Source organism: Triturus cristatus, chromosome 2_1, assembly GCF_964204655.1.
Source record: "Triturus cristatus chromosome 2_1, aTriCri1.1, whole genome shotgun sequence".
NCBI lineage: Eukaryota > Metazoa > Chordata > Amphibia > Caudata > Salamandridae > Triturus > Triturus cristatus.
The window spans coordinates 1,172,221,356-1,172,247,675 of record NC_140581.1 but is presented as its reverse complement, the minus strand read 5'-3'; positions in this window follow the sequence as shown (position 1 = coordinate 1,172,247,675).

Below are 26,320 nucleotides of genomic sequence, written 5' to 3'. Positions count from 1 at the left end.
AGTACGGGGTCATATTGGGTCTACCCTGGCTCCAAAAACATAACCCAACGGTGGATTGGCCTACGCATCACATCGAGATGACTTCCCCGTTTTGTGAACAATGGTGCGGCATGCGGCAGGACCCCCACGAAGGTGAGGTAGGCGAAGGTCACACGGTCGCCACGGCAGCAGAAAAGGACGTAAAGCTGCCCAGAGTGTATCACAGTTTCGGGGACGTCTTCGATGAAATCCGAGCGGAGGTGCTCCCTCCACATAGACCGTTCGACTGCCAAATCGACCTGGTTCCGGGGGCTAGCGTTCCCAGTGGCAGACTGTATGCGCTCACAGAACCCGAAAACGTACATCTACGGGGATATTTGGATAAGTTACTAGGGCTGGGGTTCATCAGGCCGTCGAAATCCCCTGCCGCATCGCCTCTCTTTTTCATTCCGAAAGCGAATGGCGAATTGAGGGCCTGCGTGGACTTTAGGGCCTTGAACGCGATAACCATAAAAAACCGGTACCCCCTGCCTCTCATAAGCGTTCTCCTGGAACAGGTAAAAAAGGCCCAAATATACACAAAGCTTGATCTCAAGGGGGCATACCATCTTGTGCGCATGAGGGACGGCGACGAATGGAAAACCGCCTTTAAGACCAGGTTCGGGCTCTTTGAGTACCTCGTCATGCCGTTCGGACTATGCAATGCCCCTGCCGCCTTCCAATACTTCCTCAATGAGGTGTTCCGGGAGGTATTGGATATCTACGTGGTCGTTTACATAGACGACATACTCATCTACTCCAACTCAGAGGAAGAACACGTACAGCACGTATCCGCAGTTCTCAAAAAACTGAGGGAAAACATGCTATACTGCAAACTCAGCAAATGTGACTTCCACGTCACATCAGTGGAATTCCTTGGGGTGATGCTGAGCCCCAACGGACAGGAGATGGCGGAACGCAAGATCAGAGCGGTGGAGGAGTGGCCGGTGCCCCGAGGAGTAAAGGAAGTCCAGAGCTTCATAGGCTTCGCCAACTTTTATAGGCGTTTTATTGAGGGGTTTTCAGGCTTGGTTGCCCCGATCACGCAACTACTAAGGAAGTCTCAGGAGTTCGTGTGGGGACCGGAAGCACAAAAAGCATTTGTGGCCCTCAAGAAGGCCTTCAGCACCGCCCCGGTGCTAGCTCACTCGAATCCGGAATTACCCTATGTGGTAGAAGCGGACGCCTCTGATGTGGCGCTGGGTGCCATTCTATCTCAGAGGAATGAGATGTCGGGTTTGCTCCATCCTGTGGCGTACATGTCTCGTAAATTGAACGACGCGGAACGCAATTACCATATTGCGGAGAAGGAACTACTCGCAATAAAGGATGCATTTGCTGAGTGGAGGCATTTGTTAATGGGGGCCAGACACGTGGTTACAGTGTATACGGACCACAGAAACCTCCAGTTTCTGACGGCGGCGCGGCATTTGTCTCCTCGTCAAATGAGGTGGATGATCTTTTTCTCCGGTTTCCATTTCCACATCACATACCGACCCGGTACGGAGAACAGGAAAGCGGACGCGCTTTCGAGGCAATCGAATGGCAGGGATCCGCAGCCGGTTGCCGAACATTCCATCATCCCTCCAGGAGTTGTGATAGGGGTGATTCAACCACAGACGTTCCTCAGGGGGGTCCAGAAGGGGACCCATACCTTCATGTGGCGGAGGTGGCTTCGCAGTCACAAGGAGTGGCAGATGAAGGACGGGATTCCGGTGAAAGGACGATGTATGTTGTTACCCACACCTAGGCTTCGAAAACAGGCCTTCACCTGGTGCCACGTGTCTCCCTGTGCCGGCCATCTGGGTGTCGAAAAGACGGTAGCGAGCCTAGGACGGCAGTTCTGGTGGCCTGCCATGAGAACAGACGTCCGGAATTGGTGTTCATCATGTACCGTTTGCGCATCCATGAAATCGGACCACAGAAGATCGCAAGGACTCCTCCAACCCCTTCCTACACCGACCAAACCCTGGGAAAACATATCCTTAGACTTCATTGTCGGGCTACCAAAGGATCAAGGAAAGACGGCCATACTGGTGGTGGTGGACTATCTCACGAAGATGGGGCACTTCCTCGCTTGCAAACAGGTACCTTCGGCAGGAGAGCTGGCGTCGTTGTTATTGAAGAATGTAGTGAGACTACATGGCCTACCCAACGTGATCGTGTCGGACAGGGGGTCTCAGTTCACGTCGCACTTCTGGAAAACTTGGTGTTCGGCGTTACACGTCAAGTCTGCCATGTCCACGAGTTATCACCCGCAGACGGACGGCCAGACGGAGCGCCTGAACCAGTCGCTCAAACAATATCTACATTGTTTTGTAGAGCAAGGGAAGGATGAGTGGGTGGTCCTACTTTGGATCTTGGAAATCGCGTACAACAACGCCACACATTGTTCCACCAAGGCTTCCCCTTTTTATAGTAACTACGGCCATCATCCCCGGTTCTTGCCGTTTCTGCACCCGGTCAGGGAAGACAGATTGCCGACAACAGCCAAGAGGGTGGCCCGCATCAAGGAGGCCTTGATGAGTTCTCGAGTTGCCCTGGAGGGGGCTAAGGCCACATATAAAGCCTTTTCTGATAGGAGGAGAAGGCCTGGACCGGTCTACAAACCTGGAGATTACGTCTGGGTCTCTACACGGCACATGAGATTCAAGAAAAGTAGCGTGTTCCATCCCCGCTTCATGGGCCCATATAGGATCCTTCGATGCATCAGCCCGGTGAATGTGAAAGTGTGCCTGCCCCAGTCCCTGCGGATCCATCCCGTGTTCCACGTTTCCCTCTTGAAACCCGCGAACGCGGTGAGGCCTCGTACGCCGGTGTCGGTGACTGTGGATTCGGAGGTGGAGTACGAGGTGGCTGGTATCTTGGATTCCAAGTGGCGCAGGGGCAAACTATGGTATCTGGTGGCATGGAAGGGGTACGGACCCGAGGAGCAGTCATGGGAACCTGCGGCGGGGGTTCACGCTCCTCGTCTGGTATCGTCGTTCCATCGTCGATATCCTTCCTGTGCTGGTCCTGATGGGGGGCGCTGATGGGAGGGGGATGTACTGTCAGGAATCCCCTCCCGCACATGGATTCCCTCCCACGATGCCACTTCCGTGAACCTGGTGCGCTTGGAGGAGAGCGGACTACAACTCCCAGAATTCCCTCCGGCAACAATTGCCTTTTGCCACTCAAGAGTTCTGGTTACATAACACCAAGGGAAACGCCTAGTTTTCATGTTATGCAACTCAAGAGTTCTGGTTACATAACACCAAGGGTAACGCCTAGTTTTCATGTTATGCAACTCAAGAGTTCTGGTTACATAACACCAAGGGTAACGCCTAGTTTTCCTGTTATGCAACTCAAAAGTCATGGTTATACAACGCCGAGAGTACTACTTAAGGAGAAGATCACTGGGACTCGGCGTCGGATATTCTGATCTTTGCCGGAGTACCTGGTTGAGGTACACGGACCCGTTGGTGAGTTGAGCGGCGGAAGGAACATTCTAAGGAGCGGAGGAGAGGTGCTGGCGTGTGCTTCCTGCCCGTGTCCTGTCCCGTTCTGAGAGCCGTATTCAACGTCATTGGGCACAAGTCCCGTTGGTAGAGCCGAAGCTCCCAACAGCCTGACAAATTGGAGAAAACGAGGTTGGTGCGAGCCGAAGCTCCCAACCCTCGTTCCTTGGGTAAACACACGCTTAGAGCTAAGACGCTATCCAGGAGGTGTTTCCGCGTCTTAGCCATCGACACTCGTAGGAGAACTGGGATAGGTAGAGCGGCTGCTCCCATCCATTCTCTGCGCCACCTTGGGTATCATCACTTAAACCCGGATACAAGAGACGCACACCAGGAGGTGTTCCCAGCGTCTTTGTGTTGTGGCAGCACTCTGGGGGATACTGGTAGAGCGGCTGTTCCCAGGTGGTAGAGAGCCCGGCCGGGTGACTCCCACGTGCCCCCCGTAGATTCCACAACCTTGGAACTACCCTTCACAGCGGTCGAGTGGCATTGTCGGCCACTGCTTAGCACTGTGCCCTCCGTTGGAGCATACCGGGTCCGGTGTGCATGCGGAGGACGGTTAGACGAGCTGTGAATGGGTATCGTACTTTAACTGGTGATTCCAGTACCGGTATTCTTTGTTGTCTGTAGTTGTTTATCTGTTTATTAAATCATCCTTAAACCTCCATTTCTCTGGTCCGTCATCTGTTTGTCCCAACCCCGAGAAAGCCAGGACGTTACACTGTCCATCTAAATGTGTTGTTTCAGGTGGAATTTCTCTTAATCTTTCATCTGGCACTTCCTTCTCATGAATCTCTTTTATTGTCTCTTCACTGTCTTTTTCTTTGTTCTTTCCTTGTTCTTTCCTGGAAGATTGTGCTCCTTGTTCGGTTTCTGAGTCTGAACTGGTATCAGAAATCTGTAGCCTTCTCCTCAGGGAACTACTTCTGGGGACAAAAGTTAAACTTGGTTCTGTTTCCCCCCTTTCAGGGTTTTCTTTGTCTTTTGGATCTCCGTCGTCTGACTCAGTACTGGATTCTGATTCATTAAAATACTCCTTTTCTGTGCTGTCTACTGGATTTGGAATTCTCAAAGTATGACTTGCATGGATCCAGTTCTTCAATCCTGCACACTTCACAGCTGTTGTTGTGGTCAAGATGACTTGTCTGGGTTTTCCCCACCTGGGAAACAAACAGTTTCTTCTTCTGTGGACTTTTATCTTACCCAGTCCCCTGGGCTTAGATCATGGGCTGGCTTCTTTTCAAGGGTGGTGGCATCCGCTCCAACCTGATGAAACACAGAATGAACTGCGTCAGCCAGGCTTTTACAGTATTCCAACACCATGTCATCAGTTATAGTCCTCAGCTTGTTGACTGGTATAAAAACGTGGCGCATCGCTCGTCCCATGATGATTTCATGGGGGCTTAACCCTGTAGTTCTGTCTGGAATTGATCTAATAGTCATGAGTACTAGAGACAAGACATCAGGCCATTTCATATCTGTGGCTAAACACATTTTCCCTATCCTGTTTTTGATAGTACCATTCATCTGTTCCACCACACCAGAAACCTCTGGTCGGTAGGCACAATGTAATTTTTGTCGTACATTTAATGCTTCACAAATCAGTTTTATGATCTCATTATGAAAATGTCCTCCTCGGTCTGATTCAATTGTCACTGGGAACCCAAATCTAGGGATGAATTCCCTCAAAAGTAATTTTGCCACTGTCATCCCATCATTTCTTCTTGTTGGAAATGCCTCTACCCACCTGGAAAATAGACATACCATAACCAAGACATATCTCAACCTGTTACAGGGAGGCATTTCAATGAAATCCACTTGCATTCTGGTAAAAGGCCCTCCTTCTCGACCTATTGTTCCTAGACTCACTACTGTCTTTGTTCCTGGATTGTATTGCTGATATATTAGGCACCTCTGGCAAAGACTTTCTGCTACAAGTCTGAACTTTGCATTATACCAGGTTTGTTTCAAGGACCTGATCATAGCGTCTTTCCCTATGTGTCCCTGTCCATGATACATCAGTGCCATGGCAGACATCATGCTATCAGGCATGACTGGTCTTCCATCTTGATAGACCCACACATGATCTTTCTCTCTTGGTGCACATCCTGCTTTTACCCACTGCTTTATTTCCTCCTCTCCTGCTTCTTCCTGCAATTGTCTTACTTCTTCCCACGTTCCCACAGTGTTAGTAAACATCAAAGAGCAAGAAATCACCTCTTTTTCCTTAGCCCGATTAATTGAATTCTGATTTTGTGCACAGTATTGCGCCATTCATTCGCAAATTTATTTCCAGTAGCGATATAATCACCACTGCGACTATGGGCAGCACACTTTACAGCCAATTGCCTAGGCAGCTGAATCGCCTCAAGCAACTTTCCAACCACTTCAGCATTCTTAATGGGAGTTCCACTTGAGGTTAAGAATCCTCTCTGCAGCCATATCTGGCCGAAGTCGTGGACAACTCCATAGCCATACTGGCTATCAGTTATCACAGTCACTCTCACACTTTTCCCAATCTTGCATGCTCTCGTCAAAGCAACAAGTTCAGCTACTTGGGTTGATTTTACTCCTTTCAAATAGGATGCTTCCATTACTGCTGCAACTGTGCATACTGCATATGCTGCACTTAACACTCCATCATCTGTCCTCAAACAAGACCCATCAACAAACATAACAAAATCACTTTCTGGTAAGGGTTCGTCTTTTATGTCAGGTCGTGGTTTTGTACAGAAATCAAGTACATCCAGACAGTCATGATCTGCTTCATCTCTTACTTTCACATTCTCTCTATCAGGCAACAATGTTGAAGGATTCACATTAAAGCATCTTACAAGACTTACATTTGTTGCACCTAATATGACCTTTTCATACTTAGTCAGCCGACTTTGTGTCATATACTGATTACGATTTCTTGTTAAAAGGATCGCCACATCATGAGGTACAAACACTTTCACAGGCTATCCCATCACAATTTCCTCACTCTGTTCCAAACTCTGACATGTAGCAGCTACTGCTTTCAAACACCCAGGTAGGGCTACAGCTACTGGGTCCAACATTGATGAAAAATATGCAATTGGTCTCCTCAGTTTTCCATGCTTCTGTACTAGAACAGAGAGTGCACATCTATTTCTCTCACTACAATACAACTAAAATTCTTTCTCATAATCAGGCATACCCAATGCAGGTGCTTCACAGAACCCATCTCTCAATCTTTTGAATACTGTCAATTCCCCTTTGTTCAAATCAATGGGATCTTTCACATCACTTCTTGTCAGTCGTACCAAAGGTTTTGTGATCAACGAAAAATTGCTGATTCATTGACGACAATACCCAACCATTCCCAGAAACATTCTCACTTCTCTTTGGGTCATAGGTGGACTCATTCTCTTTATGATCCTGATTCTGTCTATTGTTATTCTTCTCAGTCTTTTTTCAATGTTATGTCCTAAATATTGTACTTCCTTCTTACAAAATTGTAATTTCGATGGTGACACTTTTAGTCCTCCATCTGCCAAATGATTCAGCAAGGCTATCGTGTCTACCTCACAAGCTTCACGGGTTTTCGATGCCACAAGTAGGTCATCGATGTATTGAACTAACAGTGAATTTTCTGGCATTTCTAGATTTTCCAAGGACTTCTTCAATAGCTGATTAAATATTGAGGAGCTTTCTGTATACCCCTGTGGAATTCGGCACCAAGCCAAAATATGCTCACCGAAACGAAATGCAAAAATGTGCTGACTGTCATGGTGCAATGGGATGGAAAAGAAAGCATGGCATAGATCAATTACTGTATACCATTCTGCGTCATGGGGAATCTGATATAAAATCACAGATGGATTCGGTACAATGGGACAGCATGACACAACAATTTTGTTTATCTTTCTCAGATCTTGTACTATCCTGAACTTCCCATTAGGCTTTTTCAGTCTCATTATTGGTGAATTACATAGACTACTCATTATTTCTCTCAAAATACCTTGTTTTATCATTTTTTCAATCACAGGAGTAACTCCTTCGATTATTTCAGGTATCAATTTATATTGAGGGGCATTTGGATAACTTTCTCCTTCTTTTACTGTTATTTTTACTGGATCTACATTTCTCATTAATCCTACGTCTTCTCCGGTGAAATCCCAAACTTCTGCTTTAACAGATTGTTTTAATTCTTTAGGTAATTCGTCAGGGTTAAATACAGCATAGGTTTCAGTAACCTCCTTCTCCCTGTTTGCCATTGTCATTTTATACAGCACATTATCATTTGGTGTTTCAAATGCTATTCCATCTGGGGTACAAAATATAGTGCAGTTCATCTTGCACAACAAATCTCTACCTAACAAGTTCACAGGACTAGTGTCGCACACGACAAAGCGGTGTATTTCAGAAAATTTCCCTATGCTAACTTTCACTGGATCTGTAAGGTAAGTTTTAATCTGCCTGTTGGATACACCAACTACTTGGATCGTTTCATCCGAGAGAGGAAGATTCTTAACATCAGCTGATCTGATAGTTGATCGAGTAGCACCAGTATCAACTAGGAAAGTAATATTTTCATTATTAACTTTTCCATCTACAAATGGGCCTGTCTGGTCTACTTCTAGAGTTGCGCCAAGTACGCACTCTTCTTCCACCCTTCGGCACCGTCAATAACCCTCTTTTGAATCACTTTCATCGCGTTGCAGCCAATACTGCGAAGCAGGGCTAGCGCGCGGCGGTTTGTTTACCTGTTCTCCGTTGTAGAATCCCGTTTCATTACTATACTTCTGGGAATTTTTGCTCTGTGGAAAAGGTGGTTTTGGCACCTGATTCTGTTGTGTTACAACCTGCTGCTGTCGCTGCGGTTGACCACTCACCTCATTCTGCACCTGTGGATTCAATGATGCATTTTCATCGTTAGTACTCGGGGGAAATTTACACTCGGATTTCCAATGCCCTATCCTACCGCAATTATGACACGGAAATTTCTTCTTAGCTTCCTCTATATTTCCTTTACCTTTCCCAGGATTACATTTTTATCTTGATCCTGTATGATTTGCTTGCTCTGCTAATTGAGTTTCCTGTCTCTCCGCTACCTTTACTTGTGCCCACAAAGCCTTTTCTTTCAATTTTCGCTGTTTTGCTTCGATCTCATCACTGAAATATTTAGCATGTCTCAGTACTTCATCTATTTTCTTATTTTGCCAGTCTACGGTATGCTGTTTTATCATCTCACTAATTTCTGGACGAAGACCATATACAAACCTGTATACAAAATGACTTAGATCCTTTACACTCAGATTTTCGTCCCCACTAAATTGTTTAAAGGTCAAAATTAACCTCTCATAATATGCGTGTACTGACTCTTTGCTTTCCTGATGTGTTCTGTCAATTTTTACCCAGTCTGTCTCTTTAGGCGGTACTTTGTAGAAACGCAATAACCTGTTCGTATTTCTTCTTTACCTCGGGGTCTGGAGCCCCTGTATTTGGATCCCTTGGGTATTCTTGTGTTGGCCAATCTATCATGATTTTGCACTCTGTCCATAGATCTGCTGGTACTATTATGTGAAACAAGCTATTTAGATCAATCCACAATACTTTGGAAAATTTTACAAATCTTTCCACCTGTCTATACCACTCGACGGGTTTTTCACGTAGTCGAGGGAAGTCATTTGTAAATGACAAAATATCTTGCCTAGTCCATGGGACATGTACATATCCTCCTCCTGGAATTTCTCTCATAGGGCATTCTGTTACCACCTTCTCTTTTTCTCTAACAGGGAAAGCTGAAAAGGTTTTATCTGAAACATCATCTCGTTTTCGATACCATCTACTTTTCCATTTATCCACATCTCCCCATTTTCTCAACAAAATAATTATTTCCTTAATCTGACTCATTCGTCCTGTGGTATTCATATTTTCAATGTCCTTTTCAGTGAAATCTACCCGATATGGTTTCTGTAGTGCTTTTACCTTTTCAATATCTATACCCATTTCATTTGCCACTTCTTCTAAACTTTCACGGAGACTTTTTGCTCTCCACGTTATGCTTTTACACAGAAATAACAACTCCTCATCTTGGTAGGTTTTTAACTTCTCCGTAGGGATAGTTCCTACTATTAACTCATCCAGTACCATTTGTAGTTTAGCCACGTCTATTGACTGAGATTCTTTGTCTTTCTTCTGCAAGCTTCTCAACCATTCACTTAATTCCTCTGTAGATGGCCCTACTGACTTCTCTACATTTCCTTGTCCAAAATCCTTTTGTGTTTCTAATATTGACTCCACTGTTGTTATACGCCTTTCTGCACAATTCTGGCCTACAAACGGATTATTTGAAACATTTGGTTCAATCATACTTATTGTCTGTCTCCATGGATTATCATTTTGACTCATTTTTGGTTGTTCAACCAGTTTATTGCTTTTATAAGGGACCGTCAAACAATGTTCGCTATCTTTCTGTTTATCAAAAATAGGCATTACTGGACCTATCGTTACTGGAACTGTTACAGCTTCCAGATTTTTGGTCAATTGTCTTATTTTCTCTGTTAATTCTAGGGTCGTCTTTGCTAGTTCTGCGGAATCTTCATCGTTTATTTTACCTCCGGACTTCTTTTCTACCTCTCTAATGGAATTGTTTTTTCCCAAATCTTGGAACTCTGGTCCCGATTTTATGATTCGTACTGTTTCTTTCATTGGGGCACTTGGGGTTAATATTTCTGGTTCTGGCCGATATGGGGGTGGATTTTTATAGAACATGTCATCAAGAACATCATCCTCTGATTCATTCACTCCATACCCTCTCGATTCCACATTATGTCTCTTTTCTACGCATTTTCTTCCTTGATTCTCTCCTGCAGCTCTTATGGGAAACAAACCCTCAGTCATACTCGCATTCCACCACCTTCTCATTCGATCATCATGATTCTCATGTCCGTATGACCTACCAAACATGTACCTATACCTTCCGCCACTTCTCTGTCTTTCTCGGTCATGCATCTCATCTTCCCATTCTGTCAATGCTTCAAATTGTGTTGTTCTAGGTCTTGGTTCTAAATTCATCATTTTCTCTCTTAAATTTCTCAAAACTGCCAAATTAAATGAACCATGTTCTGGAAAAGCCAACACTCCGTCTTTTTCAGTATACTTGACCCAATTGTCTAACCAAATACAGGTGTGGTATCCATATTTCGCAACCATAAAGGATGCGGGAATTTTCGATGGAGGAAGTAACTGTCCTTCCCTAGTTACAATCGGTTTGTCCTTTTTAAACCACTTTTTAATTCTTCCAAACCAGGACTTTTTCTCCTTTTCTGGTGGATCGTAATACATTTTCCTGTCTTCCGTGTATCGCTAGTCTCTTCTTACAACTGTACCGCTATTCTGTCCAATCGTAGCGCGACTCACACTAACGCACCAATCCGGAGCGTTTATGTCACTTTTGCAATTCTCCAATCCCAGCACGACTCACACTAACGCACCAATACGGAGCGTCTACGTCACCCTGTGCTTCTCCACTCCTAGCGCGGCGTACACTATCGCGCCAATCCGGAGCGTTCTACGTTTCCGACTGATTGGCCACTCCCAGTGCGGTCGTTCTGACGTCAACAGCGTCTGCAGCTCCTGCTCCTGTCAACCCCTCCTTTACAAAATCCACTCTGTAAGTTTTGTTTCGAATTTACAATTCTGTTAGTAACAACACAAAAACACCACCATTGTCCGCTTCGCTAACCAAGGAATAGCAATAGACCTTTCTCACGAGAATTCCATCTTTCCCGAGAGCAGCGCTTACCTCTGCCCTACTACGGAATCGTTACTTCCGTTGATAAAGTAGCACATCCCTCTACCTTACCCTTCTAACGTGCATTAGCTAACCGTTTCTCCAGAATTAAGACACATGGTTGGAGACCCAATGCTCCTGAGAAATAAAACTAGAGTTTCACAATTAACCTGAATGCCTTCACATTCATGCACTTTCATACGAGAAAATGTAGTACATTCACACAGAATCCTGTCTTTCCCGAGAACAGCGAACAGTCTGTTATACTACAGAAGTATGACATACGTTAACAAAGTAGCACTTCCCTCTACTTTATCCTTCTGTTACCTTTCCAGTGATAAGCGTTATTGGAATGCCATTTGGACTCCTGGTACCTAAGACCAAAATTTCACAGGTGACCTTCGCTATCATACACACTTCTCTCACACAGAAAATGTCTCTAATGGCAACACACAACAATGTCACCGAATCGAACCCAGACAATGCGTCTTGCAACTTCAATCGTTACACGTTTCTCCCTGTGTACCTACAGGGCAACAACAATTCCGTCTTTCCCGAGAGCAGCGCTTACCTCTGCTCTACTACGGAACCGTTACAAACTTCCGACTTCCTACATCCCAGAAGCCGTGCAAACAACATAAAACAAAACGCGACTCAACATAGAGTGTTAATACATAAACCAATATCAATCAATAACCAATAAGCAATTTACAAGCTATATTCACCAAACCAAAACAATAACAACCATCATCCTGCTACCAGAAAAACTGTTGCAGCGTGGAATGTCAAATTCCCCCTTCGTCACAGACCAAATATCGCAATAACATATTCACTCAAATACATTCATTGGTGGGGCCCATAACACCAACACTCACACTTCATTGATCTGTTTCCCTAGAGGGATACGTTTCCAAACGCTGACATGAAAGGAATATCTTTTCACCTAAACCCTAATGTGCATTGAATACTTTTATTAACTTCAAACCTCGTGATATTCCCCTCATTTGGCGATGAATCAGTTAGTTGTTTTTTTTTTGGTTTTTTTTTACTTTTCAAAAACCTTTATTGACTTAAAGGAGTTGTACAGGACAAACCACCCACAAGCCTCGTAGCAATGAGAGGGCTCAGCCATGCAGTTGGGCAGTCCCAGTATCTCTTACACGGCCATTTAGCCGACATCCCGAAGGACCGGCGGCGCCTCAATAACCCATTACATACAAGAACCCAATCGTGATCGCAACTTCGATTGTAGATTGCACTAGTCCCCAGTCCATGTAACGGCATGCGGTTATGAATTAGAAGCATAAACTTTTCTACCGGAGCCTGCAAACCTGGCGTAGCCCCTGTAGGTTCCAGTCTTATCACTAACCCCCACCGCCCGCCCCCCCGTCGCACGTTTACTGTCTCCTCATGTCACTCTTCCTTACATGTACGTGTCCTCAGTCCCACTGTCTAGACGTAACCAGCAGTAGCACCCTCCCTCATTCAGTCTGCATACCACCCTGCATTACACATTCACTCTCCGAATGCCCCCTACCCAAGCGACCCAGTCAGACCTGAAATGTACCCGTCCACACTCTCCGCGTGCAGTCATCTGTCCCAACCTACGTTCCGGGGTCCCTCACAATCGAGCGCCCTCAGAGTCCTGATCATGTCCCGTGACCCCCTCGGCCAAAGTGTGCGCATTGGGCTAGTTAGTTGTTTTTATAGTTTGGTAATTCAATTCATTTAACTCTTCTCTTAATCTAATTTCTTGAAATAATCGACACAACATGTTTGTCAATTAATCAAAACATCGTTTATCTAATTAAATTGCAAATTTTTTAGAATATCATCGTCCAAACCGCAGAACATCATATTTACCTAATCTGCCTATTAGTCGTCCTCTAAGTCAGTCAAGTCGTGGAAAAATCTTTAAATTCATCAAAGTCAGGCCGCAATTCAGTCTCTCAAAGATTCAGGATAACAGCTGTCCAGCAGTGTCACCGTCCTCTCCGTCAGCATAACGTCAGGAAATTCGCAGCAAGACAAAACGAACGACAGCCCCCTAACTCATTATTCTACCGTCTTTTATATTGATTTTAATGTCAAAATGTATTAAGAATGAGTTTTAGACAGTCCTGATTGGTGAATTTGGGGTCACTCGGTGAAGTTCTCACATAGTTCATAAGATTAAGTCATCGCACTTGCTGGTTCCGGTTTTAAAGTCAGTTCATTGTTTGAGGTCCTGGCAACTCTCCCAGGATGACCTTGGTGGGTACATCTCTCCTGGGGTCAGGACGAGGCCATTGTTGCTGGCGGTGGCGCAGGCGCACTTCACTCAAAACCTCGTGGGACAGTAGCAGTCACAAAGTGCGTCTCAGTCGGCCATCTTTACGAAGGCCCAAATGGTCAACTTAAGCAAAACAAACACAAAAACGTAATTAAAACATTGAAATGGCTAATAAAATGTTAAACCCTCACTAATTCCCCTATGTGTAAGTAATTATCTATCATAATAGCAACATTCAAAGCGTTTATATTCACCCAGTGATGTCATCTGATGCAACTTATAATTACATCACAAAAGCAACATATATCATGCAATATTCTAATTTTCTACCATAAGTATGCATACATATATTAGTATACAATTAGTTTAGCCATGCAAAATGCAAATCCCACGTGTAATTCTTTTGTTAATATAATTGGTGAGTTATCACTTCAAACAAATGAATAATATTACCATTAATTGATTATTCGGATTAATATAGACATGCAGAATGGGAGGGGTATACAAAATTTTGTACTACCTGCTCCAGCAGGTGCAACCGGTGTGACCGCACCGGGTGCTGACTTTGGGTGGAGGCATTATGTTTGATAGAATATTATGGTTTTTAAAGCACTTGCTGCCTCCTTCTTGGTGCAATTTTCGGCAACAATAAAAATGTCATGGTGACTGGTGATTAATGTTCTTCCTAGAATTTTGTTTAGTGGAAGTTTTGACTCATGGAAAGGTAAGTCAGAGGGTTAATGTGCCTGCTGCAAAGAACATGTACCATGCAGATCACAAAGTGCACATAATGTAAATAGGTCAGTGGGCTACTGATTTTGTCAGAGAGATCCTTTTGTTACTTGCAGTTTATACGTTGAAATCCTAACATAGAACAGTGAGCTATTAACTGTCAGCTAAGAGCTGCATACAAACTGCAAGGTATAAATTAGAGCATTATGTTTTTCCCCCCAGTCTTTGATTATCCTAATGTTGCAAAAAGAATTCTTTTGGACAGAAATCTGATTATTAAAGAGAACCCCCCCAACCATGGTATTACATTTTAAATTCTGAGTTTGTGTTTCTCCAGACCAATCACTATTAAACTATACGGCCTACTAGTATGGTTGTCATGTGACTCCTACACATTGTAGTCCTTAGAATTATGTAACATTTTCTATACAGTGATTTGCACACATATTGATTGTCTCTGTGTAATTTGTGATGCAAAGTGCTCTGACACTCTACAATGGTATAAGTGGTGCTGTAAATCAAATTAAAAGCATCTGAGGGAAATGTGGTTATGGAGACTTGAGGGGCACTGTTAAAGGGTGGTAGTGAGGGAATCCATAGCAGAGGTGGTCATTGGGGGGCACTAACGAACATTAATGCACAGGGCACCACCAGTGCTAAGGCCGGCCCTGCCCTTGAGGCCAGTCTGCCTCACCCATAGGTACCTCCATTGGCCTTGTTTCAGCAGTAGTAGCTGCAACTCACCAGGGATTGGCAATGCAGGATTTGCACGCACACCAAACTAAGTTTGCAAACTTCACAGTCTCTCTGCTTCATTCGCAAGCACTTTTAACATGTGCTGCTTGCTGTGGGGCCACTGGAATCAATTATGCAGCAAAGGAGGACAAAATTATGCCGCAGTGTTGACTAAATTATGCATTTGAAAAAGGCTGCAATGTAATGCAGTATATTGTCTTATATTTTATTATTTTGACATTTGTACACATGCTAACAGTCCCTGGAAAGATTTTGCCTTATTTGTAGCAGTGTAACATACACATGCAGTAGTGAGAAAGGTGCTCAGTCAAACTTTGCAAGGTGCCCTCCACTTTGCGGCAACACAAGTTACTTTTTTTATTAACTTTTGATACGTTTGAGCTACAAACAATTTATTAGTTTAAATGGGCAGATCATGCAGCAGAACTTGCATTATGAGGAAAATATGGCAGAGCCATAATTATATAGAGAACATTTGTAAACTAGGATATTTTGCCATACATGTTTGAACTGCTGTTGTGGAAAAAGGGAGAAGTGCTGAAGGCAGAAGCGCCATGGTTCGGAGACAAATGGCTTGTGCTTCCACATTTTACCTGATTTGGGACATTCGGTGATTAGAAGCATATCCCACTTTGTGAATGTATATTAATGTAAATAACTCATTATAACCTTAAATAATCATGTGTATCCATTGGTTGATTTAACTGGGCAGTGAAATGCCAAACAAATCCTAAAAATTGGGATGTTTGCGCATTCTGGCCACACCTCTGGCTTGGCCCAGTGAGCCAATCCTTGGGTTTTTCCCACCCTCTGATTCACCGCCCACAGTTCCCCTACTTTGTTTCCCCCACTTCGACCACTGCATTGAATCTCTTACCTCTCAGAGACAGGAGAGGGAATAATTAACGAAAGAATGTGTGCTGAAATTAGCTATTTCTTTGCTGGGTAATCTCTTTCCGCTCGCTAAACATATTCTTATTACGTTTCTCCTTAAATAACTCATTCGTTGCCTAAGATATAGCTATTATCTTGGGGAACCTTTCACCCCAGTGTAGGCCTCCGGATGGAGAGTTCTTTTATGAAGCACAATTAAAAAGATATCTGCTGCCAAAGCGTTATTGGAATTATATTTGTGTTTATGTGTGCAATATGTGTGTTGTGAGTATATATTTGTGTGTGTCTGTGAAAAAGCATGTATGCCTTTGCGCCACTTTCATTTTGTGCTGTGGAGGGCACGCATGTTTTATATCTACATATTTTAATTCAAGCACCTGCCTTTGCTTGTTTCTGCAAGTGTCTGTGTCTGTGCATTTGTCTTAAATGGAACATTTCTGTGTGTTTGCATGTGTGCGTGTTTGTGGGTGCATATGTGAGGGCATGCATTAGGTGGATGTATGTGTGTTTGGGCATCTGCATGCTTTTGTTTTGTTGGTGTGAGTGTATGAGTGTGTGCCCTTATCTTCCACGGCATGTTTGCATGCAATGTGAGTGCGTGTGTGGTTGTGTGTGCACCACGTCTACAGACTGGATTGCTGTAATGTATCTTTAAAAGTTAAGATATAAGATACCAAATTATATTCTGGACTGCCCAGTTCTGGTAAATAAGAGCAACAACAGTCTAAAGACTATGGGTCTTATTTGGAGTTTTAAAATGGATGGAGACATGCAGGTTCCTGCTCTCCTGAAGATTAGCTGTTCCACACAAAACCAAATGAGATGCTTATTAAATGTTTCAAATGTAAATGAGTTAGATGATTTGTATGAAAAGAGTTGAAAAGGAGAGCTTCATTTCAAGTATGTTAGTGGCTCTAGGTGTTGTGCTCACAGGGGGGCATGTTTACAAAGAAGTGGCGGAGTGAGACATTAGCCGTCATGGCTTAACGCCACACTCCACCATTTTAGAAACGCAAGGCTGCACTATATATAGTGCAGCCTTGCGTTTCCCCCTGCGCTGGCGCTACACTTAGCTGCCTGCCAATGCAGGCACCCTTGCACCATAGTGCAAGGGTGTCTGCCTGCAGGGGAAGATTGTTTATGTGTAGGAAGGTGTCCCTTCCTGCACATAAACAATCCAGCACAAGGCAGCACACAAGGAAAAAGCGAAATCGAGGAGAAATAAAGCATTTCTCCTCATTTCGCCAAGTTAAGACCAGGTTTTCCCTGGTCTTAATTCTGGTGCTGCCTCCTATTTAGGCCACCCTTGTAAATAGGGGGCAAAATCAATGGGTGTTTTGCGGTGCAACGCCCACCTCAACACCCACTGCCCACCCCTTTCACGCTAAGCATAGCGTGAAAGGGGTCCTTGTTTACATGGCAGCCTTAAGCCACGTTAAGTGGCTTAATGCTGCCTTGTAAGTAAGACAAAGCCCCTATCACCACAGGAACGAAAAAGTGAAGTTCCCGTTACGATAGGGGCTTGTACATATGCCCCAGAGTTTTTCTTGTGAAGTGATTGACATTTAGCTATGAACTTGTGATGAGGGCCTTTCGAGTTTTCTAGCAAAGTCTAACTAATTTGTCCCGATTTTCACTCTCTGTCCTAAGTTTCTATGGGAAATCCCTGCTCCTGTCACACCTTTAGTGCCACTCCCCATGTGGATCACAGAAGAGGCCCCCTGGCCAGTGAAGCCCAGCTATTCACAAAATGCGCGAGCAGAATAAGAGTGATAAAACCCTTTCATGCTGCACAAAGCTTTCTCATATTTCAGAATGGTGGGAGCTGGTGTGAACCTGGAGTTTTCTACGTCTGTTGACGTCTTACGGTTTTGTTGTCTATTCGTTTCCCTTATATTGTTCACGTTTCCTTATTTTTCTTTTTCATTGTGATTCTGTTTTCATTACGTTGCTCTGAACTATCTCTATCTTGTTTTTGTCTGTATTCCTCTGGCTTGTTTCTTCTTTTCATTTATATATGCTCTTTAGACCATCACAATGTCCCGGGCTTATATTTATATTCCTTTTACCCTCTGGCACCTGTCCTTCTATTCGCCTTCACATTCCTGTTTCTGTTTCTCTCCAGTCATAGTCTATTAGCAATTTTTCTTGTGTTTTCATTTATGTTGGCCTTTTTATTTTTTACCATGTAAGCACATCGTTTATTTGGATTACTTTAGTCTGATGGTGGTTTGCTTTAACAACACCCCACTTTTCCAGCTCAAGTGCATTATGTTCCGATCACTACTTTGTTTTTTTCATGTCTATATCATCTGGTGACACAGTCTTCTTTCCATGTCTATGGTGTCTCCCAGGCACTACGTTATACCCGTTGTCGGATGGTCGCACATTGCGATCCACACTTTTTGGACTTAATTGTGCAACCATTTTGACATTATTTTCTTCTTTGTTTTCATTTGTTTTACGTGCCCCTCACACCACGGAGTGAGCACATCTTTTGATCTTCGTTTCATTTTCTGGTTACGCAGTCCTCTTTCTATCTTCATAACCTTTCTTCCGGTATCACGTGATGATGTGTTCGCTGTTTTTATTCTCGGGATGTACACGCTAGTGTTGCTTTCTTTTCCGGTGGTCCGCAGTTGTCTGAATCATTCTGTCTTTTCACCTCACGCCCTGTTGGTAAGTTGCTGTCAGTTTTTCTTAGTTATTCTCGCTCGTGATCAAACTTGAACTTGTTGGCTACAGTTTCTGTGTTTTTTCTTTTTTCCCCTGCTCCAGTTCCTTCATCATACTTAGCATACGGCTGACTCTCGTTCAGGTACTCCATTCTTGTTTTCCTGTATGCACTCTTTTGTCTACACAGCTGTTATTTTCACTTTTTCCTGTACTTTCATACATTCAGAATGTTATTTTGTTTTCAGAGCAGTTATAATTCTGCTACGCTGTTCTGCAGTACTCCACTATTACATTGACCAGCCTTTTTTGGATTGTCTCCAGTCAGTCTCTGCTTTCACTCCTCTCTCTCTGTAACGTAAATGTTTTCCTCTGGCTTTGGGCTTCATTTGTGCATTTTCTGTGTTTTAGCGTACTTCTTTCGAAGCTTCTTATACATTTGATAGACACTGTGAACTTCGTGTTCAAATGAACATCCTTGCTCGTCTCTTCATATCCAGTAAGAGTTTGTTGAGTCTTCTTCGTTTTTCACAGTTGCTAGCATGATGGTTCACTATTAACGCACAGCAGCCATTTTTTCACGTTTATTTGAACATTTTTACAGTCATTTTTTTGTCACTTTTTGCACGATTTTAATCTTTTACTCTTCCCAACACGATGGGCTCGTTTTCGCTCCCCACACACACGTTCCACGTGCGCTCAATTCCCTTCTGTCTTTCATGTAGTTTGCACGTTGAATTGTCTCGGCTTGACTCAGATCAGCTGCTCATCTTCATGGTTCTAACCACGATGCATCTTGTACTCGCTTCAGTGTTTTTGACACCGTTTTCTCCACAGTTGCATAAGTTTCAATTTAATTTCCTTTTTTCCACAGCTGCCCCTGAAGAAGGGATGCTTTTCATCCCGAAATGCATTGGGCACCTCCCAATGAATTGACGTTCAACTTTACTGCCATTGCGCAGTTTCACATTGAATGCATTTACGTATTTTTGTTCTCCATGTCACTTCAACATTGATGCTATGTGCAATTCTTTTGTTGCTTTTTGATTGATATATAAAAAGAGTTTCTCTCAAACACTTCTGTATTTATTGTTCAACAGACTGTTCTTCTAGAGAGTCTAAATTCACGCTAATTCCATTCTGCTTTTTTGTGAATGTGATACAATTGTTTCCGGCATTGTCTCAGCTGTGCTCTCAGTATACTGGTGTCAGTTCACCAGCAGTTTACACGTTATTTTGCGAGGTGGGCTTCCTCATTTCTGAGTTGCACGCTTCATGTTTTTAATTGTATTAATCGTCATCTGTTATTACATGAGTTGGTGTGCGCTAACTTACATACATTAGTGAACCTGGAGTTCCCATGTGCAGAGCCAAGGAGCTGGGTGATTTGTGTGAAACTAAATTCTCAAATGTAGTGATGCTGATTGCAATCCAGTTCGGTGGGCTAATGCACCTGCAAAAGAAACCTGTGTATAATCAACAAATCATGAACTAGAATAATATCTGGAACTACTAAACCTTGTATCGTGGTGTCTGAACTATGAGAAAGCATTTTCCAAGCCAATTCGTCTGGCTTACAACTGAAAGTACCTCTGCGCTTTCATCCATGCAGTCACTCATCCACTCTCACATGAAAGTAGTCGCTCTATATCATACAGTCAAGCTTCTGGCCTCACCTCAAGATAGGACAGTGCTCCACAGCGTATTCATCACAAGCCCAGAAGTCACAAGCCCAGAAGACTGACAAATTAGGAAGATGCTTGATATGCATGAGGCCTCACTTTGGGAACAACCTGTACCCTTTTATGAGAAACCTGGTAAAGTGCCTTCAGTTCAGAAAACACCTTAGAACATTCATTTTCATAGATGCATTCAATGTTCACCATTTAAAACATAGTCAATATAAAAACCAGACAAAAATGTCCTCCGAGATCCCTTCCTAGGATGACCATTGACATATCTCCAAATGTTTACCATATCCCGGTGGTCCAATTCCTTTCATCGCCATATCATTCTATTCCTTTCACCTTCTTTGCTTCCATAGTGCTCTAAAGTAGTCATAGGGCAACATCTAAGAGCTTTGTAAATCTATTAAATGCATAAACACATCTGCACTTTAGTTCTGCTTCCATACCTAAATAAAACTATATATGTTCTATTTGTCATACTTGCAGAGGGGCTCAGACCCAGTAATTCAGTACTTTGCTTGATCGGCCAACAAATGTGGAACCTGCTTTGTCCAACCGCAATTCCTTGCTGCCAGCCTGGTTAGATAGAGTTCGAAGTACGCTACCCACAGTCATCCATTTATTGTGGCCATGTGATGACTGCTGGTGTGGCTTATATAGGTGGGGCCAGTGCGGGAACAAGGAACATACAGGTATTCCTGCTGACTCTCCTCAAGCACTATATCATGTGCAGTGGCGGATGGTGAAATTTGAAAGTGGTAGGGCATAAAATATTGTTGTACTAAACTGCGGTGAGCGAGCGTAGCGAGCGAGCCCGAACAACCTACGGGGGGTTTGGACAGGGTTCTACCCCCGAGAAAAGTTTGAGAAAAAAGTGGACAAATGGTGCATTTTCATGCAAATTTGAGGAATCAGGAAGGTTAAAAAAGCAATACGATTGAATTATTACTTTTTATGAGCTATAGAGTACAATCTTTGCGTATGCTTATGTAAATGTGTGCAGCTGTTTACATAGGTGTGTCTGGGATTCAAAACCAAGGCGACCCGGAGAAGAAAAGGCAGAAAAATTGAACGAGCCACGGGCACCCCTGGAACAAAGGGGATGCATTTCACTCGTGGAAAGGATGGGTGGGGAAGATTGGGTGAGGGGTGACGAACAGGATGTACCAGTATATGTGGGAATGGAGCCACAAGCGTTGCCAAGGGTCAAAGTCCAGGGGAAGCCCCACTATCCCGCATCTGCGCCTCCAGTAGTTCTTAAAGCAGGGTCCCCATCTGGTCCTCAAGAGAAACGGCAAGAGAAACACCTGAGCCCCAAATATCCCACTGACACGAGACCCACAGGATACCCTTAGACATTGTACACACCCCAGAGCTGGGCCTATGTCATGGAACATCCAACCCACGCCATAGCACGACCTCAGCCCAAATAATGCTTGATCTCTGACACCTGGGGTTAGATTGGAAAGGTGGGCACTGGGGCAATGGGCTGGCATCCGTTTACCAGATGTTGGCTGCTTTTTTGGCCAGCGGGGGCCGATTTCGGCTGTGTCTGTGCAGTTCAGATGATGCCACAGGCACAGTGTGGGCCTAAGCAGCCTTTCTGGAGGTAGATGGGCCTCTATTACTGCCCTTTTACCAACGGGGTGGTGGTGTCATTCCCGGCATCTTGCTTGCCAGCCCATTAATGTATTCAGATTCAGCAGGGGGCCTGAGCACTTATATTCAGGTGTGATTCACCATTATGAGCTAATCCATGCACAAAGATTCCTGGCAACATTTGCATTTTTGTTTATTTTAGTGAAGTTAAGAAAGATGGATCTTTTATAGAACCCCCCCCCCCTTTTTTAAACACTTAAAACACTTAACTGTGCTTTGAAAAAAAGACAAAATCCTCAGATGTGTGCCAAGTTTTGATCCCAATCCAACCCTGCACACCCAAAAGTCACTTAGAGAAAGACCGAGCCTACGAGATGTCCCCTCTAACCAGCTCACCCTTTGAGTAGGACCTTACCTCACAATATGCCCTCTGACTTCAACCACACCCCAGAGGAAGCCATAAAAACCCAGAGTGTCCTCTGACCCCACCCCAACCCTGTTGCAGAGCAGGACATAAACAGTCACACATGGTAAACTCTGCTGCCATCGCAGAGCACGCGCTGAGCACAGCGGGGTTCCTTAAATGCCAGCCTCAATCCATAGGAAGGCAAAAGCTCCTGAATGCCCGTAGAGACACTGCCCCTACCCCGCAGCAGGGTCTAAGATCACAAGATGCCCTGACTTACACTTACGTCCCTCTCACAGAAGGGCGTGTACCCCTGCATGCATTTCATTTGTAAAGAGTCATGCTTTCTCGTGGAATTTAATAGAAAACGCACCATGGGAGAGAAACAAGAGAACGTTTTAAAACTTGTTGACGTGACCCACATTGAATTTCACCTTAGAGGGCCGCAGGTCATATTCGGTCACCGTCTCAGCGACTGCAGCAAAGAGATGGGGTAACCCTCATAGCAAAGCAAATGCCCATGCCCCAGGCACTTCATGCCACAGCGGCGGAGTAGCCAGACTGTGAGAAACTCTGCAGTACTTTACAAGGGGCCATCGCAGCCTCCAGATAGTGCCTGGAGGGTCCTGGGGCCTCTGTCCTAGGCAACTGAGCTCCCCGGCAGTGACTCAGTGTGACTTGGTAGGAACAGATGTTATTCCAAGAATAGCAGAGGCAAACCAATTGGGTAAGTATACTTGTGTAGCGCTCTTTACTGCGAGGCATTGTCTAGGCGCTTAAAACTGTACTTCTCTCATCCTTACAGAGGCAGTGGGTGCAGCTATGGTCTCGGATGCTTTACATTATTATAATTAATGTTTCTGGCTTAACCGTCCATGTAAACAAGGCCCCCTTTCACGCTATGCTTAGCGTTAAAGGGGTGGGCAGTGGGTGTTGATGTGGGCGTTGCACCGCGAAACACCCATTGATTTTGCCCCCTATTTACAAGGGTGGCCTAAATAGGAGGCAGCACCAGAATTAAGACCAGGGAAAACCTGGTCTTAACTTGGCGAAATGAGGAGAAATGCTTTATTTCTCCTCGATTTCGCTTTTTCCTTGTGTGCTGCCTTGTGCTGGATTGGTTATGTACAGGAAGGGACACCTTCCTACACATAAACAATCTTCCCCTGCAGGCAGACACCCTTGCACTATGGTGCAAGGGTGCCTGCAATGGCAGGCAGCTAAGTGTAGCGCCAGCGCAGGGGGAAACGCAAGGCTGCACTATATATAGTGTAGCCTTGTGTTTCTAAAATGGTGGAGTGAGGCGTTAAGCCATGACGGCTAATGTCTCACTCCGCCACTTCTTTGTAAATATGCCCCCCTGTGAGCACAACACCTAGAGCCACTAACATACTTGAAATGAAGCTCTCCTTTTCAACTCTTTTCATACAAATCATCTAACTCATTTACATTTGAAACATTTAATAAGCATCTCATTTGGTTTTGTGTGGAACAGCTAATCTTCAGGAGAGCAGGAACCTGCATGTCTCTATCCATTTTAAAACTCTAAATAAGACCCATAGTCTTTAGACTGTTGTTGCTCTTATTTACCAGAACTGGGCAGTCCAGAATATAATTTGGTATCTTATATCTTAACTTTTAAAGATACATTACAGCAATCCAGTCTGTAGACGAGGCGCACACACAACCACAAACGCACTCACGTTGCATCCAAACATGCCGTGGAAGATAAGGGCACACACTCATACACTCACACCCACAAAACAAAAGCATGCAGGTGCCCAAACACACATACATCCACCTAATGCATGCCCTCACATATGCACCCACAAACACGCACACATGCAAACACACAGAAACGTGCCATTTAAGACAAATGCACAGACACAGACACTTACAGACACAAGCAAAGGCAGGTGCTTGAATTAAAATATGTAGATATAAAACATGCGTGCCCTCCACAGCACAAAATGAATGTGGCGCAAAGGCATACATGCTTTTTCACAGACACACAAATGTATGCTCACAACACACATATAGCACACATAAACACAAATATAATTCCAATAACGCTTTTGCAGTAGATATCTTTTTAATTGTGCTTCATAAAAGAACTCTCCATCCGGAGGCCTTTACTGGGGTGAAAGGTTCCCCAAGATAATAGCCATATCTTAGGCAACGAATGAGTTATTTAAGGAGAAACGTAATAAGAATATGTTTAGCGAGCGGAAAGAGATTACCCAGCAACGAATTAGCTAATTTCAGCACGCATTCTTTCGTTAATTATTCCCTCTCCTGTCTCTGAGAGGTAAGGGATTCAATGCAGTGGTCGAAGTGGGGGAAAAAAAGTAGGGGAACTGTGGGCGGAGAATCAGAGGGTGGGAAAAACCCAAGGATTGGATCACTGCTGCTCCTGGCCGGGTCTGTGTTTTCCACAGGCAGCCTCTCTCCCCAAAGCCAATCACAATGCTGTAATAGCAGCATTGTGATTGGTGCGGACGCCTGTAGGGAGGCCATTTTCTCTGCATGCAGCCTACATAGAGAAAACAGGAGAGTGCGCATGACTGGATTGGTTTGCCCCAGGGGGCCAACCAAACAGGCAGGGTCCACAACAGTGGGCAAGCCACTCCCCCGCTGCGCTCGAGCAGAACTGCCCACCCCCAACCAGGCACTTCTGCTTTCTCGCAGTGCGAGAAGCAGAAAAATATAATGGTAGTTTTACCAATTTATGTTTCTGCTTCTCGCACTGCGAGAAAGCAGTGGGGCGATGCCCCTCCGCCCCAAAGGAGGAGCCACCGCTGAACATGTGACAACAATGTGTGCTGCCTCGGCCATCCCAGAAGGCACAAGTGACTTGTCATCATTCCTAACGAGTGCCACCATCCATCAATTGTAACATTCACTCAGCAAATCAAGGCTAAGCCCTAGTGCATGACTGTGCAGGACCTGGCGAATGCCATGACAGGTCTGTCGGTGTTGAGTGGATAGGAAGCAGGCTGGCATACAAGCACCTAATGATTGACAGCAAAGCAGCGCAGTACAAAACTAAATTCATAATTTTAAATTGGTGATGATGTTACTGCTGAACTGGTAAGGTGCATGGGCTGGGCCTCCTCGTACACAGTGACAGTGCTTGGATAGGAAGAACAGTGGCATCCCAATGATCACCAGCCTCACCCTCGGCCATGGTGACCTGCAACCCCTGCTGAGGGTGTACCTCTGGAGTGTCATTAGCGCAAAAGATCGTCATGGCACACCTGCAGCAAGTATTGCACCTGTTCATGACAGATTGCATCAATCATAGTGGAGATGCAGATGCCCCTTCTAAATCATGCGAAATTACCCTCAGGAAGAATGGAGCCAGCATATTGTTTTTCCTTTCCAAATGTGTCTTCAGACAAGTCCAGCTTCTGCTACTGCTGCACTGTTCTGGTAAATAGCATCCTTTGTTAGCATGATAATTTCCAGCGAGTGTTAATGTTAACCCATTAGCAGTGAGAAGCTTGTATTTGACTTTGAAATGCTATGTCTGTCCTCTCACCTACTTGGCTATAGATGGCCCACAAGAAAAAAGTAAGTCAGGGAGTAAATTTCCTTTTTGCATTTCATAAGCATGCCAAGTAACACTACGACATATGATACTATCAGCCATTCCTGACTTTTAAGACCACAGCATTGCGGGTCTTGTAGTTTTGCTTTTTACACTTTCATTAAGTGCTGATAATCCTAGCAGTCAAAGTGCTTCTGGCTAAAATGCCAGAATTGGCAGGCGTTTTTATACATGAACTCAAGACACTTATCAGCTATGTTTCAAAAACAATTTAAACCGATCTAGATCAGTGTTTCTTAACCTGTGCTCCAAGGAACCCTGGGGGTCAGTGAGGGCAACTCAGGGGGTCCATGACTGTATAACAAAATTAAATAATATTAAAATGAATACATTAAAAAATAATAAAGTGTATGCAAATAAAGAAGCCACATTGAAAATGTTAAAAGTTTCTATTGATTGTGAATTAAACAAAATAT